The sequence below is a fragment of the Myotis davidii genome, unplaced genomic scaffold, assembly GCF_000327345.1.
Source record: "Myotis davidii unplaced genomic scaffold, ASM32734v1 scaffold68, whole genome shotgun sequence".
Taxonomy (NCBI): Eukaryota; Metazoa; Chordata; class Mammalia; order Chiroptera; family Vespertilionidae; genus Myotis; species Myotis davidii.
Window position 1 is genome coordinate 6,525,900 of NW_006300376.1, and position 10,417 is coordinate 6,536,316.

Here is a 10,417-nt window from a genome sequence, read left to right on the forward strand (position 1 = left end):
ACTAGTTCTTGGGAAACATAAATCCTTGAGTGTCTTGAATGCTTAAATGGCAGTAGATAACTGTAGGTTTTTCTTTATTTTGATACTTATGTCGGATGTCAAATACTGGTTTATGAGCATATTGGTATAGTTAACCTTGAGATGCCATCCAATGCCTCCTCAAATATTTATATGATAAATGGGAAACACTTCACAATCTCTTTCAAATATGCTGGGTAATGGGTCATTTTAGGTTTTTGTTGGTATATCAATTGCTTGAAAGAGTTTTGAGATTAATCATGTAGAGATCTGAGCAATGTTCTGGCTGCAGGAAGATGGAGCAGGTCTGGACCAGTGATTTGAGTAAAAGCCCTAAAAGCTTTTCTAAGAAATAATACTTTTTCTCAATATCAAGACTCACATAGCCATTTCCTTGGACTCTGAGCAAATCATTGAACTTCACTTTTTTATCCATAGAGTGAGAAGCTACTACCTCATGGGGATGATGGCAAGGCTGCTAATGGAACTTAATAAGGTTCTTTGAAAAAGCTAATACAATTTGCTTGAAATATAATACAGCAATTTGAATTTAAAGAATTTCTTTTTCTCCAGAGTAATTCTAGTTTCTGACTACTCTTAGCAAGTGTAGTAAATTATTCTGTCACTAGGCAAAACTAGCCAGCAAAGGGTGAAAAGTTGCTACCAGCATCTTAATGCTGCACAAAAAAGAAACCCAAGCTATTGCTACAAAATAGCAAATTCTTTTATCTGGTTAAGATACATGTAAGGTAGCAAATAAATGTAATATTAAGCCTCATTGTTAAATGAGTTCTTAAATTGAGTAGAAATATCTATGTAAGAAAAGAATTCAATAGTGTCTATTGTAATTACTATTATGTTTTTAGAATCTAAAGCTTTATATTAAAAGGTATAATTAAATTTTTTTAAAATTAAATCACCTTATAAACAAAAGTACCTTTTCTCTCAGCAGAATAAAAATGATTTTCATTTCCTGACAAATGTATCATTTCTCTGAGAGTTTTTTCTTTACCTAAATGTATTAATCTCTCTTTTGTGTATAATCAAGTAAAAAGTCTCCCAAGGCTACTCAAAGATGACATAAACCAGCCCTACATATCACACCCTCATTAAATGAGCTAGAGGAAAAGTAGCGGGACACACACCCATCATAAATGTACTCAGGCCAACCAGGAGTAGGAAAATACAACTTCTCTATCACATCAGACATATTTTCACTAAATAATATGCCCCATTCCTATTAAGTCCTATACAAGAGTATAACTGTAAATATAATTATCCTATTAATTAGGATGTTAATCCCTAAGAAAATGAAAAGAAAGGTCCAGGAATCCTTAAGAAATCCAAAATACACACATATGCACACACGCATGCATATACACATACGTACATACACACACACACACACACACACACTCAGGTTTGAGACCCATTTTGAATTCTTTCAAGTACTCTTTTTTTCTTTTCTGCTTTTACTTTTAGGAGATTTATTTTATGCTGAATTTACTCCCGGGCTATAAGTTTTCGTTTCTTCAGTTTCTTGTGGGATATCTTTTTCTTCTGTACAACCTTCTCTTCTAGTTTAGGAACAATCTGCTCCTTTTCAGTAAGGATCATCTCCATGTGGCAGGGAGAGCTCATGTATGGGTTAGTCCGCCCTGAGCTCTGTAGGTTCTGTGCCGCATCATCTGAGTGTGCGCAATGACCACAGAGTCTACAACTAAAGCCTCGAGTTCAGCATTGCTCTCTGCGTTTTTAAGCACTGCAGCAAAAATTCAGGCCTCTTTTTTGGGCCACTGACCCTGTGTCCAGCCCCACTGCTTCACCTGGGCACACCTACCAACTCCACCATTGCAAAGACGGAATGGCACACACTGCTTCTTTAAAGTGCCAACCTTCAGACTTGGTGGCTTTTCCACTATGCATACCCTTGATGGCTGGGCAGTTTCAGGAGTGTTCTTAAAGCAAACAGGAAGATTTGCGCCTCTTGCTTTGCGTGATTTTGTGGGGTTTTCTGAGTCTTGTAAATAGACAACCATTTTCAGAGGTCACCTATGACCGCTTTGTAACGTACTCTTCTCTGGGCTCTCCAGTGAGAATTGATCTCATTTCACCCCTCCACGTTCCTTATCTTACCTCTTTGTTTCTTGTTCTTGCTCTGATAGGGCTCTGAAAACATGCCCTTGTAATTATTTGCTTGCATGTCTAACTCCACCATTAGACACTGAGGGCAGAACTACATCTAATTCCTCTTTGAATTCCCAGGGCTTTGCTCAGTTTTCAGTAGGTAGTGGGTTCTCAACAGATGTTTACAAAACACATGAATGAATCAGGACTGAGCTGGGTAAAAAGTCACCGATTACATAGAAGCAGTTTAATGAATGAAGTTGGGTTTTGAAAGGTAAAGTAGAAATGTTATGGTGGTTTAGCTTACCACATTTTACTTTATTAATTTTAATAGTTTGAAGTTGCACATTAAAATTTCTCTTAACGTATCTGAATTTAATCATGTAGCTAGGAGAAGGAAAGGAGGACATAGAAAGCCAAGTCAGAGAAGAGAAGGTGCTGCAGTTTCATCTATAAATGCGTGTAGATAGATTATAATAGTGACTAGTTCACAAGAAATTAAATATAAAAATGATTGATTCAAAAATTCATCATTAATTTAGTTATTTATGACTAAAATCAAAGCAAGAAGCTAGAAAAATATGTTCAGAATTAACTACAGAGAAATAAATTGGTTGCACTCAAAGAAAAGTGAAGAGGAATCCAAATAGAAGAATCCTCTTGGATTTAAGGCAAAAAGAAAAAAAAATTACCATTAACTCTAAAGATACAAAATTATGCTTTTGATACTTTAAAGTAGAATTTTAAAGTGTTTTATACCACTAGATTCCATAAACCAAAAAGAAGGTTCATAATTTAACATATTACATGTGCAGTAAGTACATTTCCCGGGAATATCTGCATGGCATGTGCTATGTTTTCCTATTCAGATAAATCAACTTGTTCAGAGAAATTCAACAGTTTCTGATTCGTATTTTCTCCTGAATCTTGCTTTAAGTGTTGCCTCAATAATTCTTTATTTTATGAACTTTTACTAATCAAATTATTATTCATATTGAAAACATAACAGTTAATGAAATATCCATTTGCTGCTATAAATTAATGGTTACTAAGTAACATTTAATTTGAAGTACTAAAATTAAATTACAGAAGGAATGTATTTAATTAAAGAAAACATTGTAATTGTATTACTCTAGTTCTCTTGAAAATAGCCAACTCGTTTCTATAATCTAAGATTTCCTCCTTTGTTTTATCATTTTTTTGCCACGTGCAACTTAATTTGCCATTAGTTACGTGTACATGAGCCAAACGAAATGAATTTTCTACACAATACTCCATAGTGATTAAGGCATGGCAAACAATGCTATTGACCTTGGAAATGGTACAAAAGAGTGGCATAAAACATGTACCTATAACCCCTAACTTACCTGGTGTTAGCATAACTTAGTTTACCTAACCCTGTCCCAATGAATCTGAGGAGCTTGGCATTAGTCTACCCCCAAGATGTTATGATTCTTAGGCTAAAATTCACACTGACTCGTGAAAACTGAGGCTCACTAGTGAATCATGTACTATTCTATTGGGTGTGTAAAATACAACTTAGTTGTCTTAAAGGTATTACTCTAAAATAGTTCCAATATTGTTTTGGCAAATTAGTATTAGCTCATTTGCATGTCAAATGTGCTAATCGTGTCAAGTTCACCTTATTTACTTCATGGATTTACTAAAAACACATGCTACATGTGTACTACCTCAAAATGTATGGTCAAATCCCAAACAGGGTGCTGAATCTCCTCCATTTTCCTTGCACATATATTCTTGGTCCTTCTCCATCATGTTCTGTGCCTGGCAAGCTGACCTCCGTGCCTTGCCTTCTGGATTCTGCTTGAGTTTGACTAATGAGAAGCAGCAGTAGCTGGTCAGGTGATTGAAGGGAAGAGAGATGAGGGTATGCATTGCATTCCCTGGTCCCCTCTCTGCCACAGCTCCTGCCTGGTCCTTCTCTCCTTCAGCTACAGCTCTCTCAGGATTCTGTAACCACTTTTTCTGCTTGCCACTTTGAATTTATAGATCCCCTGCAGCTGTTGGCCTCCCTGATTTACCTGATCCTGCCCACACATTACAAATAGTCCATTCATTAAGTGAGCCTAATTACCAGAGTGAAGTGTGCCATTTGTTTCCTGCCAGCCCCCTAAGTGATACAAGTAATAAAGCAGAATACTATTTTATAAAAAAGAAATACTTTGGCCCTGCTTTCTTCCTGCTAAACTGAGTTACCCCCTTTATATAATCTTTCAGTTTATTAGGTAGAACAGCTCTTTTGAGAAGAACCTATATTTCTCAAGCTTAGGGGGTATGCCTCCTCTTTCTTTGGTACTGTCAGGCATCAAAGCCCCCCGATTCTTTTAAAGGAGGATAGCAATGTGCACTTAGGGGGCCCTCAGCAAATGGTCATTGGTTTCTAACACTGAAATCTGACCTAAGCGATTTCGATAAGGCATTATTCTATGATCTAACTACCTCAGTAATGTCACCCGGGATAAAAATAATTAAATCACTTATCAAAAAAAATAAATTTATACTAATCAGATAAAAAAGAGTACATAGTAGTTTCAAACTCAAAAGCTTTTTTAGGATCACTTTTGGGAATTCACAGTGAAATTGAAAAACCCAGCTATCTAAAAAACACATGACAGTTTTTAATCAAATACAGGTATAATAACTGCATATTTACTAATGGACAGAATTTAGTCTTTACTTCTTTAAGGTGTGAATTAATGTTACATGTTTTTAGAAAATTTCTTTAAATCTAATTAAAACATAGACTTTTCATATCCTTAATTTTCATTCATTACAAACTTTAATATGACCATCTTGTAATATCTCAGTAATTACTATAGATAAATTGGAACAAAAATAATACATAAGGCAAATAATGTTATTCCACAGCAGATTCAAGTAAACATTGAATTGTTTTTCTTATTTATCGTTCTTACTGACTAAACTATAAAAATTTATTTGCACAACTTAAAAATAGAAAATTTGTAGAATTGAATCTTGCAGAAATGTGTTTAACTTTCTTTGTATAAATTGAAGAAGCAGAGCACCCACCGCTCTGACAAATGAAGATTAAGCACTCTATTTGTGCTGGTTAGTTCGCCTCTTTGCCAAGCCACAGTCCTTACAAATAGTGAGAGAGCCACATTCCAGGTCCAGAGACCAACCCTTTTAAATCAGAACAAGCTAATCTGCCAGTCAACAACCTTGCCTCGCTGAGGAAGGCTGTGAAAGAAAGGGGCCTAGACTATCGGACAATGTTACCGCAGACATAGAAGAAGAAGTCAAGGGCATAAACCCACTGAGACTGTGGAGGAAGCTTGCGACTTGCTCTGTGTGTAATCAGAATTTATATGTAATTACTTTATGGCAAAATACTCAGGCCTTAGCACCTTGGGAATGTGATGCTGCACCATAAAAAACAAATATAACAATAAAAATCTTCCGAATGATGAGCATTGTTCATTCTGGAGTCACTAAAAGAGTAGTTTTCCCCAAAGTAAAATCTAACTCATACAAATAATAATTTATTACATTTTAAAAAGCTCTAATAATTCAATAATTCAAAATCTCAGAATATAAAATTTAAAAGTAGATAATTATAACTAACACTAAAGTTTATAAATATTAATGTAGAGAAACATTTCACCTATGAAGTTGGAAAAGTATTTATCCTAAGAGAAATTAAAAACAAATAATAAAACACTTCCAGTGATCCCAGAAAGCAAAGTTCTTGGTTATTTTCCTCTTAGAAAGTCAGGACAGTCAGTGAAATATTTTTATGGTGACATTTTAAAATAATATTTTTTTAAAGTAGGGTTTTAAATTTTAAAATACAGAAAAATATAAAAATAAAATAAAAATCACCGATAATAAACCAACCAAAGATAGCCACTGTTTACAATCTGGTACTGATTATGCCATTTAATTCTTACCTTATTATTTAACATCATATCATCAGTATTTCCCCATGGAATGGATGAATATTAACTTAGCTTTTATAAATAAAATCTTAATTTGAACACCTTTTTGATTAAAGCTTTGTCCACACTTTGAAAATCTCTTTAGAATTGAGTTGTAATACTAAGAGAAGGAAAATTAACATTTAAAAAATACTTACAGATGGTGCTCAATGTTTTCAAAAGAAATACCCACTGTTGTTTAAAAGTTGTGTTTTTCTATGATTTTAAATTTTAAAATTCTTAGAAAAAAAGAAAATATACACAAAATACTAAACCCCACCATAAGAATGTTTATAGGATAATTAGGACAGTGACTAAAAAGCACTTACATTTGAAAATTGTATTCTGAATTACATATTGGTTTCTCTTGACAAAGAAAAATTGCACTGGGAGGAGTAAAAAAGGCAAGAAAGACTTTATTTAAAACTAATGCATAATGGGTGAGACACTGAATTCAACTCCCATGAAACAAAAGGCATGAGAATTTTAAGTGTTGGGTTTAGCTGGTTGAACAAAGTCCTGAAGAATATCAGAGGTGATTAGGCCATCTGTGTTTGTACTTGGTACTTACAGGAGTTAGTCTCCTACCTTCCACAAAGATTGAGATGTAGGGCACTGTCTTTTTTTAAAATATATTTTTAAAAATTAAATGTACTGGGCTGACATTTGGTTAACAAGATTATATAGGTTTTTAAGTGTACAATTCTATGACACATCATCTGTATATTGCATTGTGTACACACCATCCAAAGTCAGATCTTCTTCGCTGTCATTTATTATTTCATTTCGGAAGGATGCCTTCCAATCCCTAGAGACAGGCAACCCTGAGTTGTAGAAGATGTACATCCCAAAGAGACAGAGGGAAAAAAACTATAAGTTGTCTAAAGTGAGGAGCCTAGAGTCAGGAAGAAAGCTGTGTAAAATTTAGCTAGGTTAAGGGGAACTTGAAGCCATCTTGGTAACTATCACCAAGTGAGAACATTGCCTTCTTGTTCTAAATAGTAGCTGATTTTATGGGCATACATTCCCAAAAAGAAGTGATACGTCTTAAATAATAACTATTATTTCTTATTAGTTATTCCCATGACTAAATAATGAAAGGGGACACTCCATAGCTGTTGTTGACTGAATCTTTCTAAAGAGGTGTAAATGCTCCCAGACACCAAGCACTTAATCCATTTTCCCTGGTGATCTCAAAAGTCTCAGCTACATGAAGTAAAACCCCTGGTCTATGATGAGAGAGAAATAACCCTTTAGTGCAGCGGTTCTCAACCTGTGGTCGCGACCCCTTTGGCGCTCGAACGACCCTTTCACAGGGGTCTCCTAAGACCAACCTGCATATCAGATATTTACATTATGATTCATAACAGTAGCAACATTACAGTTATGAAGTAGCAACGAAAATAAATTTTATGATTGGGTCACAACATGAGTAACTGCATTTAAAGGGCCAGAAGGTTGAGAACCACTGCTTTAGTGCAATATGCTCTAAGGATTTGGGGGGAGGGGTGTTACCCAGTTATAACCTCCTCACAACCCCAACTAATTCAGCCTGGAAGTATTAGTATGAACTCAAAAGGTAAACAAAAGAACAAAGCCAAACACCCTCTAACCTTCCAGACAAATTTCCAGTAAAATTTTCAACAACAAGGACCACAACTTATTTCTAAATTTAATTCTTTAACCTAATAGTATTCAAATGTAGGGGGAAAATGTCTATTTTCAAGATCTTGGAACTAGCCATACCTCAGAGAGTAGATCTTTATCATGGGCGGATCTTCCTAGTTACTAAAACACAAAAGTCGTATATAGGAATAAATTGTTTTGGGGGGGAAGGAGGAAGGTACCAAATTCAATTTTTATATCTAAAGCCAATATGTCAGTATATTACTTAAAATTCCTCTACTATTTAAGGATCCATACTTGTGTAAATAAAATTTTTTTCTTAAAATGAACATAGTGGCGGCTTTTTCAAAGCATACTATGATTTACTATTATTACAGAATGGCTAGTATGAGTTAAACTTGCCCTTTATAAAAAACAACTATGTTTTTAATGATCTGGGAATGGTAATCTTGCAAGAAATCTAAAACTATGCTAATCCCATGTAAAGAATTAAATATATATCAAACTCAAGTGTCTTCATCATCTTCTCCCCAAAACCCTTTTCTTTGGCTATGTCCCTCTCCTTAAAAATGCCATTGTCATCATGTCAGCTATCCTGCCCTTCAACCTCAATTATTCTAATATCAACCTCTCATGTCCAAGTTCCAAGTCCTGTTAAATCTATACCCAAAATATCCTGTCCCCAATTCAATTCATATTACTATACTGTTCCTCTATTTTAAAAAATACCAATTGAAACCATAATAAGATACCACTATGGATCCCCAGAAAGGAAAAAAATGAAGAAAAAATACACCAAGTGTGTCAATGATGTGTGAAAGACCAAAATTCTCATACAATGCTGGTGGGAGGTACATTGATTCAACTTGTTTGAAAGTCAGTTTGTACTAAAGCTGAAAAAGTGCACAGCCAGCAAGTTCACTCCTAAAATATTCCACAAGTGACAGAAAATATTTAAGAAACAAATTACACACATTCAGTTTAATTTAGCAGTAAGGGCACTAACCAAGTGATGAAGGAAGCCTGCTGAGCGGATGGCCTTGACTCGAACATGCAGTTACTACATATCATCCCACGTGCCATGAGTTTTGTTACACATCTCTTCTTAGCTATAACATAATTCATAGAGTTGCAATGAGTGTTAAGGAAAACTACAGATTAATTATCTGACTGAGCAAAATGTCATGATTCATTATAAACAAAAGCAGTCAAAATAAGTACTATAACTGAAATCATTATTTTTGCAGTGGATGTGTTGATAAAAAAAAATTATCCTGGATTACCCCATCACAATAAAGCATATGTTATTTTATTTCCTGTCACAATTAGGGGAATTGGTGAGTTTAACATTATTCAACTTACTTGCAACACAAGTAGTTCAAACAAATGAATAAGTATAGTATGACAGCAAAAATTATTTGATGTTGCATTCCAGCCATGAAAGATGCATTGTGCATCACATTTAAAGTAAAAAAAGGACAAATTGATAGGTTATTTATAGGCTTCTGCCTCTGGGGCACCAATATCTGTACTAGTATATTGACTCACCTTATTTTATGAGAATTATAAAGACTAAATGATAAAAGATCTCACAGGAACAATTCTTTTATTCATATGAATAAAATAAAAAGTACACAATCAAAATGATAACAAATACTGATTCTTATTTGGAAAAAAGCAACTTTATTATCTACTTAGAATAGAAATAAAGAAATTTGCTTAGAATATAACATCTATTATTTTTCTTTGAATATGGTCTTATGCTGTAAATTATTAAAATTTTTTCAACAAAAACATAATGAGCCACTTTAACTTTATTTGTATTTTACCTTAATGTGTAAATAGGTTGAGGTGGTACACAAGGAAACTATACCCAAAAATGATAAACAGATGATGAAATTGAGGCAGAAAGAAACACACGCACGCTGACAAAATAGGAAAATAAAGAGTAGATGGCACAAAGAACACACCACGGACCAAGCTGCCGCTACAAGAGAAGAAGGGAAGACAAGCAACAGCCTCTGTTCTTAAGGAGCCCACAGCCTCGGTAAAGAATAACAATGAATTACAAAACAAGGAAAAAGTTCTCTGAAAGTTACTTGCTGTGGCGCCGCAGAGCAAAGAGGGACTAACTTGGGAAATCTGAGAACTCACTGTGCCCTGTGGTGGGTCTGACAGGGTGACTAGGTTCCTTGGAATAGGCCTTCTCTTGGTTAGAAACGGAGATTCCAGGCAGAAGAAAGGCTAGAGGGACACCCCTCCCCCCACAACATGGGGTCTCCAGATAAGAGGAAGGTTATCTTGCTCTAACACCAAATACCCTACAGAATACACTCTTTGGAGTTACCTAAAAAAATCAAGAATGGAACTGCTGCATGACCCAGCAATTCCACTTCTGGGAATATATCCAAAGAAATCCAAAACTCTAACTGGAAAGAGTATATCCAACCCTATGTTCATTGCAGCATTATTTACAATAGCCAAGATTTGGAATCAGCCCAAGTGCCCATCAGTAGACGAGTGAATAAAAAAAGCTGTGGTCCATTTACACTATGGATACTACTGAACTACAAAAAAGCAAGAAATCTTACCTAATCTGACCTTTTGGAAAACAGGAATGGACCTGGAGGGTATTATGGTAAGTGAAATAAGCCAGTCAGAGAAAGACAAGTGCCATGTGATTTCAC

At 34.9% G+C, this 10,417-nt stretch overlaps 1 pseudogene; it reads right to left on the reverse strand.

Annotated features, from left to right (window-relative positions):
• Positions 1-1,487: 1,487 nt before the first annotated feature.
• Positions 1,488-2,057, reverse strand: LOC102769582 (annotated as a pseudogene).
• Between the last annotated feature and the right edge of the window lie 8,360 nt (positions 2,058-10,417).